The 15,757-nt window shown below is 45.6% G+C and overlaps 1 protein-coding gene across 2 annotated transcripts in view; it reads left to right on the forward strand.

Moving 5' to 3' along the window:
- The first annotated feature begins 4,799 nt into the window (after nucleotides 1–4,799).
- AMZ2 (archaelysin family metallopeptidase 2) overlaps nucleotides 4,800–15,757 on the forward strand; it is a 574,400-nt gene continuing 563,442 nt past the window's right edge. The window contains exons 1-2 of one of the 2 annotated variants that reach the window (XM_086930947.1): nucleotides 4,800–5,025; nucleotides 7,159–7,220. The gene's annotated coding sequence lies outside the window, so the exon portion shown is untranslated. The remainder of the gene's footprint in view (nucleotides 5,026–7,158; nucleotides 7,221–15,757) is intronic. The other variant, XM_086930948.1, reaches the window with a different exon arrangement.

A 15,757-nucleotide genomic window follows, 5' to 3' on the forward strand; every position in this document is an offset into this window, starting at 1 on the left:
GGAGTCGAGCCGAACAGGGCTTTCCCGTTCCAAGCCTCCATGTGATGGGAGCCACCACAGCATCTCTAACGTCGCGTCCTGTGACAGAGGAACAAGGTCGGAATAACGAAGACCCTTCTGCAAGTGCCGGATCTTGAGACGTTGCAGGGCCCGATAATGTAAGGGACCTGGAAAGATCGCTCGAATGGATGAGGCCAATAGTCCGACAATCCGAGCGATCGACCGCAAAGATACATTTGATGCGGACAACAGTAACGTCAATTCCCTCTTGATAGACCTGACTTTCTGGGCAGGCAAGAGAAGCTGGCAAGATATTGAGTCTACAAGGAAACCCAGAAACTCGATCGACTGAGTGGGATGTAAATGAGATTTTTGAGGATTCACTAGAAACCCGAGAGACTGCAACAGATCGATTGTCCATGTTAAATGGGAACGTAGTTGTAACGGGCACTGAGCCATCAACAGAATGTCGTCCAGATACACGATCAGACGCACCCCTTGCGCTCGCAGCGATTCCATAACTGGTCTCAGGAGCTTCGTGAAGCACCACGGAGCGGACGAGAGGCCGAACGGGAGAACCGTGTACTCGAACCACTCCCCCGACCAGTGGAACTGAAGAAAGCGGCGATGAGGCGGAAAGATGGGAACGGACAAGTAAGCGTCCTTCAAATCCAGGCGAACCATCCAGTCGCCCTTGCGAAGAAGTTCCCTCAGAAGATGGATGCCCTCCATCTTGAAGTGGCGATAGACCACCCCGTTGTTGAACTCCTTGAGATTGAGCACAAGGCGAGAACCTCCCCCTTTCTTCTCCACCAGAAACACATTGCTGACGAACCTCTGTGGATGCAGGGACGTCCACACAATGGCCCCTTTGAGTAGAAGAGAATCGATTTCCTTGGAGATCACCTCTCGATCTCGTTGGGAAAAAACAAGGGGAGAAGGGACGGGACCTTGAAGGGGTGGGTGATAAAATTCAATGTGGTACCCTTGAACTGTCTGCAATATCCATGCATCGTTTGAGATCGTGCGCCAATTCTCTAGAAAAAATTGCACCCTGCCCCCCAGAACAACACTGTCGTAAGGAATCAAGCTCACCTGTAGAGGAGAAATCTTGGCGACCTCCTTGGTTTCCACCGTAGCCTCCTTTGTTGCCTTGACCATTACCTTTACGGGAGGGGTAGAAGGTTGTCTTGGAACCTGAATAGGAAGACTGTTGTTGCTGACGTTGTCCGCCTCCTCCCTGGTGGGACTGTTGGCCACGCTGCTGACCAGAACCTCGGCCGAACGAACGTCCCCCAGATCGTCTGGATTATATCAGTTGGCTCAAAGGTCAGGACAGGCGGATGTGAGGAGGCGTCAACAAAATGTTCTTTGCGAGATTTTTTAGCAGGGGGGGGACCAGAGGGACCTGAAGAAGAAGAGGAGGAGGTGTCCTCCGTGTCCGGGGGAGGTCGATGGGATTTTTTAGACACAGTAGGGGCAGACAAAGACTTAGCTAACCTCACAAAGTCAGACCTATGAGGATTTGTAGGCGACTTAGAGGAGTGCTTGGTAGAAGAGGACGGAATCCAGCCCTGTTGCTGAGCATAATCGGTCAAATGGCACTTCAACGGTCCAATAGCGCGGACTAGCGCGGTATTGACCGAATGCTGGACCCCTTGGTCAAGGGCATCGACCAAATCGTATTCAAACGACTCTTCAGGCTCCTCATCGTAATAATATTCCTCAGTGTCGTCATAATCAGCCATGGCGTAAGAAAAGGACAGTGCACACCACTGAGGAAAAAATATATATATAAAGATATATATATATATAAGCCCACTAAAATAATAAACAAAGGTCTAGGCGTAAACCAAGTGACCCTGTCAGGGGGAGTGACAGCCCCAAGCAAGCCAAATAGGCAGAGCAACAAACTCGACCAAATAAACAACAAATTTGAGAGTGGAGGGACAGGCTTGCAGAAAAAAAGTCACCCTAGGCAACGCCTCTATAAATTATCCAGCCCTAAACTCTATCGTGAGGTAAAGGGCGTCTTGAGGGGCTCTCCGGCAGGCAGTGGGCTGAGGCACAACAACAAACGCCGCCTCTCAGCTTGTCCGGGCTCCGTGTCACACACGGAGCGTAAACAATGCCAACGCGCATGCGTGGAGGCTCGCCTGACACTCCGGAAGAGGAGCTACGCGCGAGCCCTGGTCCCGCTCCACAAAGAAAGAAAACACGGGCACGAAGCACCCGTATGGCAAGAGAGGCGACACGCGCTCTCAGGAGTAAACAAAGAAAACCAAGATTTGCCGATAATGAAAACGCCAGAGGTAACGCTACAACCACACGGCAAAGCGGTAATAAATAAAGCATGCAGCTGAAAATCAGCGCACAACAACGTTATAGAAGCAACAATGCAATATTCAAAACATGCAAGCAGTAATAAGTAATGTAGAAAAGGACTTAACTGGCTGCGAAGCAGCAAAGAAAGAGGAAGTGCTGTCCTCTATGGTTGTTTATATAGTATGTAGTCTCTATGGTTGCCTAAGGGCTCATGGGATTTGTAATCTGCTTTTTTCTTTACTATATTCCTATTGGCTGCTGTTGGTAGTAAAGAAATCGAGAAAGCATAATCTGAGCCTCCTGTCCTGCCATAGAATCTGAGCCTCCTGTCCTGCCATAGAACTGGGACTCAGAGTATTGTTTACAATTGTTCCCTACTGGAGCAGATACACATTGAACAGTGCCAGAGGTAATGGAGACCAGAGGGACTTAGTAGGTAAAAATACAGATTTGGAAGGAATGGGTTTTATTTGATAGGGAGTGAATAACTAAAAACGAAAAACATAGGGGCAGATTTATGTTAACTGGCGCATCCCGAGGGATGCGCCAGTTAACGTGCGCCACAGTGCGCCACAGCTACGCCACCCATGGTGCGCCGCATTTATAATGCAGCGCACCATGGTGCAAATACGGCACAGATGCGTGACGCATCTGTGCCGGAAATGTGGCGCATTGCTGGAGTTGCGTCGCAAGTGCGACGCAGCTCCAGCAAGGCTCGGGGGTGCCCCATTCTACTAATGCTGCATCAAGACCTACGCCTGCTTCAAGCAGGCGCAGGGTTTTGACGCAGCATTGCCCTGAAAGTGACTGAGTGAAATCTCATAGATTTCACTCAGCCACTTTCAGGAGGCGTTCCTCCGCAGGAACGCCCCCCCCCCCTGCGCAGGAACGCCTCCTTATGGCGCAGTGCTTTACAACGTGACGCATCTCCTAGATGCGTCGCGTTGTAAATAGGGCGCATTGTTTGCGCCGCAGTTGCGTCAAATAAAGTGACGCAATTGCGGCGCAAAGAGGCGCAACGGCCTCATAAATCTGCCCCATAGTTCTCTAAAATGTGTAGTGGAAGTATACAAAGCAGTCATCAAAATGATAGTAAAGAGTATACACTGTAGGGGGAAGGGGACACAAACTGGATAAGATAGTACAAGGAAATGCACCGAAGAAGAAGCAAGCAAATAACAGTCATAGAAAAGCAAAGCAAAGCAATTGTAAGCTATCAGCGGGCTGTGGGACTAATGTAAATTATTGGTAGGACCAAAATAGGTATTTTAAAAACCTGTAGGCAAAACTTAACAAACCTTCTATAGCCACACACCCTAAGCACAATTTGCTATCCTTGTGGGTAAATATTACAATGCAAACCTCCAACTGCATGAGTTGTAGAGTAACTTGATATTTGGAGACGGAACGAGGAAAGAGAAGAGAAGTGAAATAAAGTCATTGACTTTCACACTTCCTCTCTGTCACCGGCAGGTTATGTCTGAGAGCTGCGTTATTTTAAAATACCTGTTCGGGACTGAGCAGTTAGAATGAAAAAAAAAGCCCCAGGGAAGATCTGCACTACAAATCTACAATATTGAAATCCATTTCTCATCCCCCATATATTATATTTTAATATAATGTCGTCCGTCTTTAATATCTATGATCTCTTTGGTCGTGGCAGTCCCTTACATTGCCGGATACGACAGAGTAATAAAAAGAGGACTACAACTACACACTTTTTACAAGCCAGGTAGTGTTACCACTTGCTGGCTGCCTTGAGCCTGAGACGAAAAGCAAGTTTAGCTGCTAACTGTGAATAGAGAAAACAATGAAAGAGCGCCTGTCTTGACGGTTTTAAAGATGCATGGCTTATCAATGTAATGCTGTTTACGCATCGTATTTTCATCATGGCCCTCACAAAAATTAATGTTAATGAAATGAGTATAGATACACGAAGCGAGTCAATTAAGGTAAATAAAATAACATTGAGAGCAGCGGCTAAGATCTTTAATTTACAGCTGTTAAGGTTTCTATTACATGTCCACTAAAGTTTATCCCGCCTAGATTACTAAGTGAGTGATTAGACGCGACAGAGTACTTAAAGAAGAGGTCACCATTTATAAATGGCTTGCTTCTATCCCCGCTGTAATGATGTGACTGGAGGAACCGGCTTTTTCTTTATCAAAGCAACGACATCTGAGATTTTCTAAAATACTGTTTCACATTAATTGACGTAAATACCACGTTCTTTTATATTTTTTAAATGTAAAATATAAAGTGACAATATTCCTTCTCTACCCTTTCTATACGATGTTAACTATTTTCCCGAGATAACACATGCCTCGCCCCCAGAAGTGGACGAACGTATCCGCCATCTTGTAACATAGGTGATTTTCATTCTATGATACCACTGTCACGTGAAAACAAGTCGCGTTTTACAGTAGTCATTTATGATCGCTTCGTGTAGTAGAATCATAGCTAGCGTCGTGGTTTTGATTTATACTATATGACTACTTCTTTTACGTCCAGTCATTTTTCCCCGTTTATAACAACATTTTTTCCTGGAACTTCCTGCTTATTATGAGTTCAGCCGATGTCCCTCTTTTGTTGCGATTGCGCCTAGGACCAAACTGATTGCTGTCGTTCCCTGGGGAATGAGCTGTGAGTTACCTCAGCTTCAGTATTTTCTCACAACGCTACTACATTGAGAACTTCCAGGTAGATGCTCAGTGTCACCGTGTGTCGAAGTAGGCAACTGCACGAAATTGTGTGTTTTTGCCCTCAAGTTAAAACACTCTCACTTTGTGCACAAGTGGGGTTTCATTATTGCTCTATGTTTCAGTATTCAAGCCAGGCTAGATACGTGTTGTTACATAAGTCCATAGCATTGCGTAACTGTGTTCAGATATATACATTGCCTTTAGGCTTTCTTTCAGGCATATTGTAATTATATAGTGCTTACTACCCCTGACGAGGCGTCAAAGCGTTTTGCAGCGAATAGCACGCTACTCTGGAACTAAAAAACGGTTAGTGGTGAAGTAGTATAGGGAAATATGAAATTCATTTGAGCCGTGGATATGTGAGCCTGTTATTTGGGTTGAAAAGTATAGTGGAGGGATAGAAGGAGTGGTTTGAATTTAATTCGAGCTTGGTACCCCTGATGAGGCATCAAAGTGCTTTTCGACTAGTAGCACAATACTCCTGACCCAAGCAAGAATAGTTGTGAATTGGTATAGGGAAATCAACAATTTATTTGAGCGGTGGACATGTGAGTCTGATAGTGGAAGTATAGAAGAGACAAGGGTCTCTAGAAAGAGTTTATTTAGTGATCATAATAGCAAGATGAGGTTTGGGATGAGTGGGGAGGGGGGGCAAGAGTAAGAGAGAAGGGTTTAGAAAGGCTTGTATGGGAGATCCGAATAGTAATAGAGGTTTGACGATACAAGGGGTTGGGTAGAGGAAGGGTCTAGAAAGGGTTATTTTGGTGATCATTGTAAGGGTAGAGTGGGGAAGAGTATAGAAAGAGTTGTTTTGGGGATCATAGTAGTCACAGAGAGTGGGTAGAGGAAATATTGAGAGAAGTATAGGGTGAAAAATAGGGTAGTGCATTGAAGAGCGTAGTAGATGGAGGTTTGGGATGAAGCAGAGTTGAGATAGAGGACATATTGAAAGGTATGGGGTGAGATACAGGGTACTGCATTAGAGATGCTGAGTTAGGAGTAAAGTAATTAATATAAAGATACATAATTACATGGAAGGCATGTGTGTGTGTGTATACATATATATATATATATATATATATATATATATATATATATAGTATTAAATAAACGCAGACTTTCAAGTGTTGCTGTACTTTAAGTACTCTAAGCTAATTTATTTGTGTGTGTATGTATATTTATATCTCCCCCAATAGTGTAGCAATTGTAGATGAACAGTTATTAGAAAAATGTACTTATTTATGCAGTGACCTATGTGCATGTCAAAAAAAGAAAAATATAACCATAAGTAACGTGCATTTGCAAAGCAGAACGAATAAAAATCGATATGTTTATAATAAAGATTATTATACAAGTTTATACAAAGGAATAGACATATTTAGGTACACATATATAATCCAAAAGCTGCTTAAATACACAGGGATACGCTGTATATTTATGTTTGAGTATGGTGATTATATGGGGAAGAGCCAACTCTTGAGTATCTTCTGAAGATAAGGTAGTTATCACTGGATCTTATGTCTGGGGGTAAAAAGATCCATAGTTTGTCTGCTTGAACAGAGATGGATGTACCACCTATGTGTTTTTCTTCTATGATGGGATTTTGAGGTGAGTTGCCAATCTAGAGCGTAGGTTCCTTTTTTTAATGCATTCAGTGATTTTATACCTGATGAAGAGCGGCCCTGTTCCATGTATTGCTTTGTGGGTAATGCAAAGCAGCTTGAATGTGCGTCTTCTAGCAACCGGTAACCAATTTAGGGCCGTCAAGGCAGGGAAAATGTGGGCTTGTGGTTGTATATGTAAGAGTAGTCCGGCAGAAGAGTTCTGAATCCATTGTAGACATTTCATAGTTGTTACGTATGATCCGCATTAGAGGCTATTTGCATCATCGAGTTTTGACAGAATAAGTGAGATAGTACCCTGGACCTGGTGTGGAAATCCCAGTTGGGGGAAAATGTGTTGCAGAGTTTTTATAGTAATTAAGCTGGATCTTGCTAGTTTGTCCAATTGGGCATTCATTGGTAGCTTGGAGTCCATGGTAATTCCAAGATTTCTTACTTCGTATTTATATTTATAAAATATATATTATATTTATATATATATATATTATATTTCTTATTTCATACTTTAGGCAGTGTTCCCAGATCGTCACGCCAGGCAGCGAGTGGGTCATAATTTTTCCAATTGCCACATGTGAGTATTTCCGTTTTGGAAGCATTCAATTTGAGATGGCTCCATGTCATCTACTGATCAATGGCTCTGAGGCATCTGACAATTTGTGAGTTTCCAATGTATTTTAGGCTTTCCAGTTTAAGGAGTATTTGTGTGTCATCTGAATACTTATAGCATGTGAGGTGAAATTGATTGATCAGTGCTGGTAATGACTTCATGTAGCTGTTGTAAAGCATGGGTGAGATGATAGAGCCTTGAGGGATCCCTCAGAGAGATGTATTGTCACTAACTTTACCAACACCATCACAAACTTAGTCGCACCACTCACTCTTGTCGCTTGCAAGTGCATCCTACTCGGAGACCTTACCTCCCATCTGGAAGACCACACCGACTCCCAACTCAAAAGCACTCATCGAAGTCCTTGGAAGGGTTGGCCGCACCCAACAAGTAACGAGACCTACCCAGATCGTTGTACATGTCTTGGACCCTATTTTCTCCATCATCAACAACATCTGAGTCGACAAGTCCACACCAGTCTCCTGTACAGACCAACCCCTCATGAAGTTCAGCATCCCGTTCTTGTCCAATGCACACACACACCACATCCAGACTAGCCTGCCTAAACTGGAGAAGCATCACTGAAAAAGAGTGGAACACCACCCCCAGCACCCACCAGCCCTAAAACAGCAATAGCCACCACAAAGCCATCACAAATTTCAACAATTCAATGTTTTCTGGGTCTTCGTTGAGGTCTCCAGCTTTGCCATAAACTGGGAAAAGTCTTTGCTATTTCCAGTGGGTGTGACTGAGATGGGTAAGAGTCCCTCGACGCTTATAGCAGACCTGCATAAACTTAAATATTTGAGAATGTGGATCACTAGAGATCTGGAGTCGCAGTACATTGAGAACCTGGCTCCTTTAGTTGCACGATTCGACTGGGACATCGAGCATTGGCAGCTGCTCCCCCTTTCGGTGCCTGGGTGGGGTGCTATTTTTAGGATGATGGCTCTCCCCTGCTTCCTCTACGTCCTCCAGAATACGCCCTATCTGCTCCCGGGTTCCTTCTTTGCGACGATTGAGGCTCTGGTATGGAGTGTGCTGTGAGCAGGCATGTAGTATAGTTCCTATTTCCCTAATAGGCTCTGCGCATTGGAATAATATACACTGTAGTTTTAGCATAGGACTAAGGTCGGTATGCTCCTATCGAGTACATTAAACTTAATTACTTCTGTGTGCCAGCAACTCAGAGGTCACTAGAGAAGTTTTCGAATGAACAAGAAGGGCTTAGCTTCAAACAGCATAAACATGACAACTTTGTTTCCCTTCGAATCGGAACATGTCTCAGAATCGTGTAAACAATAGATAAGTTTCACTAAGTCAATCGTTTATGCTTAGTTTCTGCAGAGTTGCGCAGAAACAATAGACTGGCGTTTCAATAAAAGGGTTTATTGAACAGTCTTATTTATGGTGCAAGACATATGAGCTATTACAATTGTTAGACAGTATGCAAGATATAAAATTTACAGCGTGAGCTGTAAGAAGAAATAATACTGTAATAGCATTGTCTTTTAGCTATGAACTATATTCATATACATATACATAAACAACACAGGCTAAAAGTGGATACTCATCTGGTGCTTCTAAATAGTTTTACCCCAGTGTACCTAACCTAAGTGTAGTACGAGGTAAGAAGTAGTTGCTGTTGTCTATATTATGGTATGTTATAGTTAGTATGCCAAGAGTCCCTCTAGGTTCTAGTCAGCTCCATACCTTAGAATGAGAGAGGTGGGAATCTCTTTCCTGATCTCAAACTCCAACACCCAGCGAAGGGAGTCAGAACACTGGAAGCTGGATTCTCTGTGAGCAGGGAGGACAGTGTCTGGTCAGTGCATCAGGCGGGTACTCAAATTCCTTCCGAACTTGCCGTGGCCTAGCCGTGCAAGTATGCAGTCGTGCAGCTAGTAGGTAGCCGAAACTTGCCATGGCAAGTGAAGGTATATCTATACCTGGAGTGTACTTAAGAATGCTAGCGTTGACGTAAAGTCGGGCAGAGGAATGAATGACCCCTTAGGCTATAGCGGTTCATGCATAATAAATGAGTTCTTGGAGAAAACAGTAATCCAAGCAGGGAATGTCCCAATTGCTTAAGGGTCTGGTTTCTAAGAACTCGTTGTGACTTGGGATGGACGGATGTAGGTGACCATGCCTGTATTTGGATTGCATGGCCAATGCCTAAATAAGGACTAGGATTCTATGCCTAAATAAGGGCAATGCGAATTGTGCCTATATAAGCACATGATTCAGTAAACCTACGTACTGGTATCTAAATCAACACTCAACCGGCGGTCCGCCTGGGATGGCCCTGCGAGTTCCCCAATGATCTAAATACGAGGGGGGTATAGCCTTGCAGAACATTAGGAAGTATTATGAGGCAGCACAGACATGCATCGTCTACTGGTGGGCATATGCAGAATGGGATGACTGTGCGTTTCGCTTAGACATGTGGGGGATAGGAGCTTGCTTTATGGGGTAGACCGAGAAATGACATCTGTCCGCCACAGACTTGGTGGTGCGTACCTGAAGAAACAGACCAGGGAGATGGGGTGGGGGACCAGATTGACACCCAGAACTCCGTTGTGGGAAGGGCCCAGGCTCCGGCTAGTGTATAAGTCTGACGGGATTCTGAAAGTTGGACAATATTAGTATTTCAACCCTCACGGATGTCTGGGAATCTAGTGGGGTGGGTCTCTTTTCCCATTTGCAGACCAAGTTTTAGATGCAGTGACTGAAACATACTCAATTGAGGACCGCTCCTAAAAATAATGTGTCCCCTGACAAAGTGACGCAGGAATGCCCCCCTTTTAAAATGAGTGTTGGATGACCCGGTTCGGAAGGGACTAATCTCCTTAACGTATGTGAGCCTGATGGGTAACACACAGACCCCCTGACTTGAATGCTGGATAGGTGGTTGCAGGACAGCACAGATCTAGATGGCAAGAGACACTGATATTCCCAGCTGAGGTGGCTATCCAGGCAAACCTCCATTTGATTCACTTCAAAATCTTACACAGCGTAAATTACACATGCACTCTGCTCCATAGACTAGGTAGGGTTGAGGATGCAGCTGCCTCTGAGAGTGCGTCCAGGAGGGTGCTTTTACCATACACTCTGGAGTTTCCCTAAGATTGTTGGAGGAAACTACGGGTATCCACTGGACCTAAAGCCTAGACTTGTGGTACTGGATGTATGGGGGCAGATGGACCACTCCTAATATCATAGCATTTTGGTAAATCTAGGGTGTATGGTCGCAAAGCGCGCTATTTCTAGGAAATGCAAAAACAACAGTTGATGGACAGAATGCAGAACAATGTCATACATTTACCCTAGTACAGAGATCTGGGCCTAAATCCATTGTTTTTTTGCTCACCACACCATCCCAGTTCAGACATGGCCATATGCAAATCAGCCCTGACCCTGTGCCTCATGGGAACAGTCCAGCCCGAACTGCCAAGCCATGTCTTCCCTGGACCCGAATCCAGCATTCTAGGACCAGTTTCTGGCTATCAGCCATCTTCAGCCTGAATAGCTTGACTCCAGTGGCGTGGAGAGCACAGAACTCACGTCTGAGCATACCTGTCCCACTCGGGGTGACAAATGCAAAAACAACAGTTGATGGACAGAATGCAGAACAATGTCATACATTCACTCAAGTACAGAGGTGTGGGCCTAAATCCATCGTTTTATTTCTCATCACACCATATGCAAATCAGCCTTGACCCTGTGCCTCATGGGAACAAACCCAGATCAGTTGACTGGGGGTGAGTGCTTGCAATGTTCAACACTCCGTCCATCATCCCGTTTGGTTTTGCATTGCTAGGAAATGGTGCTCTGAGATCGTCCCTCAGTATCGAGAATGGGTGAAGAGTATGGACCACTGTAGATTGTTGGGGCAGGAAGTCCGAGGCTGGGGTGCCAAAAGAAATTTGAGAACATTTGGGGTGGTTGGGACACTGTGCCTGGCTAAATAGACCATGTTTTGAGGTAGTCTGTCATTGTTTTTCCTGCTCTCAGAGGAGGGCGGGGGACGGAAATATGGGGGTCCCTGTCTGAGAAGGAAGATACGCCGACCAGTTAAACTTGGACATGATGCTGAGACGAACTACATGTGACTTTATCTGTTTTGCATTAAGGGTACGATGCGACAATGGTCATGGAGGTGAAGATGCTGTGTTGTATTGTGGGTGTTTAGGTAATTTGAATATCAATAAACCTATTTATAAAAAATAGAAGTTCAACAGTTGCATCACCTCCTACACCAACTGCATGTCCACTGCTCCCAAACACATCAAGATCTAGACCCGAAGCCAGTTAGTAAATGGGAAAACTGAGACTGATGAAAACCCACTGCAAAAAAACGGGAGTACAAATAGCGAATGAGCCAGGACAATACAGAAGTGAAACCTGTTCAAATTAGCTCTGTGAGGCTTCCATGTTGTGATGTGGATGACCAAATGTTCGACTCTGGTGGACCGCATTGATAACAGCACCAACATAAACAACATCTTTGCCATTGTGAAGTGTTTCACCTCAACAGTGGCCACATCCAACTCAAATCAGTCCCTTATAGTACCCCTGCAACAACCTCTCTCAATTCTTCAGCAACAAAATTGCTGCCATTTATAGCAACTTCAACCAACCCCACAGATCTCAATAAACGCATCCTGATCATATCTAAAGAAATGATATTATCACATGGGCCATCATCACCCAGAAGAAACCCTTACCACCATGAAGCCCATCTACTCGGGGGCCGCTTCGGACCCCTGCCCCCAACATGCCTACTTTGAGGACTGCAACCAATCTGCTCCATGCTCACACCCATTTTGAATGCCTCCAACTCTTCTGTGACCTTCCCAGATGCTTGGAAGTACAAAACTGTCCTTCAATTGCTGATGAAACCCTTTGAGGACCCTTAACACTCACCAGCTAAAGGCCGATTCCCCCACTACCATTCTTGACTAAGGTCTTAGAGAAAATAATCAACAGATGCTTCACTGAAGGGGGGGGTATGGTCAGCAGCGAGTAAAGATAGCAGCACTCTAGTGAGCTCCCAAGCCCACGCCCATAATACGAATTAATCCTGCCTACTGGGATCCCTAGCATTCTCCCGCTGACCCATGTAACTGGCGGGCATTGATATGGGCAAATTGCTGTATTGCTGAGATGGGAGATGCACAGTATCAGACTGTGGTGCATGTCGTCAGTGCTGCGTGGCCTGGATGGCCCTGCAGCCTGTGCAGAGAACAACAATGGAGGAGCTGGCTGACTCCGCTTAACTATGCGGCTATGCTGGGGGCCTGTATGAGCCACCAACAGGACCGCTTGATGCTGGAAGCACTGCCTGACCTGCCATGGGACTGCAGCAGAGTCGAGCCCCTGTGAGCTCACTTGGAACTCCTCACCTTGTCTTAACAGACTACCCTAGCTGCTGGCCTCTAATGCCTCGCTGCTGTGAAGGGCCCCTTGTGGGGCGGTGATGAGCAGCAGACTCTGTGCGGTGCCTAGGCTGCGATTGCATGTGGCCCCTTTATCTGCTGCGGGGTGAATGGCCAAGGGGGACAAGATCTGTGGGGTTCCCCCCTGAGTTGACCAGACAAAGCCTCTGACGCACTCAACATTGTCGTCTTCCTGGGAGTTGGCAGACTGCATGGGGCAGGCTCATCTACACTGCAGCACTTTTTCTTGCCAGGCGTTTTTGAGTGCCACCAAACATGGGCAGTACTCGCCAAACCAGAGCTGGGACTAGTAGCCCTGACTAAAGGCATGGTGTCCCACCCCCCATGAGTATGACTCTGTGGCTATGCAACATCAGTGGGGACACAGGGTCTGAGTCAAGACAGACCCTCTTGGATGCTAAGCTTGATCGCATTCTGGCAGCAGTTAACTCCACCACAGATACGCTTGAGGCTAAGACAGATAAAGTGTCTGTCGATCTTGGCCTACTCAGAAACGATCCTAGAAAACTATTTGACAAGGTCAACTGCCATGAAGATGTCCTGAAGTTCACACGCCCTGCAATCCTCATGCTGCAGCACCAAATGGAAACACTGCTACACAGGGTGGAGTTGCTCGAGAAGAGAGCTGAGGATGCGGAGGGCCATAGCTGGAGAAAAAATATCTGCAATGTCTATATAGCGGGCCTACCTGAAGGAGTCGAAGGGTCTGAAATAGTTTACTATTTAGAGGTATGGCTCTCTAGTGAAGTGGCCTGAGGGACTCTCCAAAATCTTTGCCCTGGAGCACACTCACACGGTAGCAGATAAGTGCTCGTGGGCGGGACTGGAGCCCAAGATCATTGATCTGGATTTACTCAAACCAGGTGAGAAATTGCTGGATGTTTCCTCCTCTAGACCCCTGTCCATGTCGAAACTGGACTATAAAATTCCTAGTACAGTCGTAACTGGCCGCCTTGAGCCCTACCTACAAACCCTCATTCACCAAGGCCAAAATGGGGGAATTCCCATAAGGAATACCTCATTAAATATCAGACTGTTATTTAAAATAACTGACGAGTTGGATCCAGGGACCCACCCAACCTCGGTGGTGTTGTTTATCATCTTACAAAAAGTCTTTGACTCCCTTCACTGGAGATATTTGATGTCAGTACTGTGGTGGATGGCCCAGGGAGTAGGGTGGGAAAAATGGGTGTCGCTCATACATGGAGGCGCGGGCTACAGTCCTGACTAATGGCTGTATCTCGGGGCCGTACGGAGAACAAGACATGATTGTCGACTTACCCCTATGCTGTTTGCGCTGGTCTGGAGCAGTATGCACGTACAGTCCAGAAGGAGGGATGAGACCCGGGGCTACGGTTGCACAATGGGAGCACTGCAAATCGCTTTATGTTGATAACAAGTTTCTATATTTACAGACGGCGGAAACCGACATACGCTGGTGTGTGAAATTCCTGGAAGGTCCCGGCTTCACGTTGGACGTCTTGCCACGACTTTACATACGAGGGACGCGCTGCATACTGCCGCCCACACGATTGTGTTAGATTTCAGGCTGCTTTGAACTATTAGTGCCTCTGTGCGAAAAAGCCTGCCCGGGAACTGTGCCCCGCCTGATCGCGAGGTACTTCTACCTCAAATATCGTTTGAGAGGGGAAGAGTGGTTTCTATATATCGGGAGGTGACACCTCCATCTGTTAGAGCCGGACCCACGTTTTTTTATCATCATTCCTATTGCGATTCTTTCTCATTTCGTTGTGAAGTATTCTGCCCTCTTGTTTAAACTTCCACGCAATCCTCTGTTTGTGGATAGGGATACTGTCTAATGACTGAATATTGTGATATGAAGCGGCAGCCCTGAGCCTAGCTCTCTACATACAACTGTTTGTATCTATTGATGTATACTTCGAACCTATGGAATTGTTTTGAAAAGTCACAGATGAGAATATATGTAACTGTTTCCGCCCTGACGAAGGATTGGTGAATATCTGTCCTGTTCCGAAACGCGCGTCGGCGCTTCTCCTTTTTCGTTTTGCTTTGTTTCATTTGTGTATGTTTGTTCCTAATGGTGTACATTTTTGTAAAGTGTTTGTCCTTTCTGTATATATTGCTGATTGGTATGACTGATGATGGTTTGTATGGGTGTGATTGGTGGTTACTATGAAGGTGTGAGAGGGTATGTGCCGCATACATTCTGATATGTAAATAGATTTTGTATATACATTTGTGCCTCTATTATTGTATGACCTATAAATGAAAACTTCAGAAAATAATAATAAATAGATATATATGTTTTTCAAATAAATACTCTCTGTGTGGGACTACAATGATGTCTGTTATGGATTAGAGTGTTTGCCATTTAATAGATTTAGTCTTAGGGGGGGGTTCTCTTGTTTTTGATTAGTTTTTTCCCTGCCTCCCCCCCGTGATACTTATTTTCAGGGACCCTCGTGTGTTTTTGACTGAAACTCTTGGACACCTGAGCAGTGTTTCCTGTCTTTATACGAACTGGTCCAAATCCTTCGCTTTCCCACTAGCGCCGCACTCCTGAGTTGCCCTGCCAGAGGTACTGTGCAGGTTTACCACATAGAGGCAGAAGTTTGGTAGGTTAACCTGGGAAGTGTGCTGCAAACCCTCTGGGCCAGCATAGAGTTCTGGCGTTCTGTGAAAGTGCTGATCATGGCAAGGAACGCCTTGTCTAAGATGGGAGTGCTTCCTCGTAAGCTTTATCACTTTGCAAACTTCCCCATATGGATCGCACAATCTTGGTTCACGGTTGCGAACACAATACTCCGGGTTCTGATATGGGACTGGGGCAGGCATAACGTGCCGCTAACTACCCTTCGGCGACCTACTTAGCTGGGAGGCCTTGGTGCCCAGAACTTTGATTTATAGCATCTCCCCGCCCAGGTGCAGTGGATAGCACGATGACTAGATGGCTGTGGCTTAGACGAACCGGGACAGATGGGTGACAGACAATGGGAGGAAGCACTCATTGCTTTGCTACTGATCCTCAGGCTGCAAAAACTTAAGCCTACCATGCTGGTA

The sequence above is a fragment of the Lissotriton vulgaris genome, chromosome 7, assembly GCF_964263255.1.
Source record: "Lissotriton vulgaris chromosome 7, aLisVul1.2, whole genome shotgun sequence".
Taxonomy (NCBI): Eukaryota; Metazoa; Chordata; class Amphibia; order Caudata; family Salamandridae; genus Lissotriton; species Lissotriton vulgaris.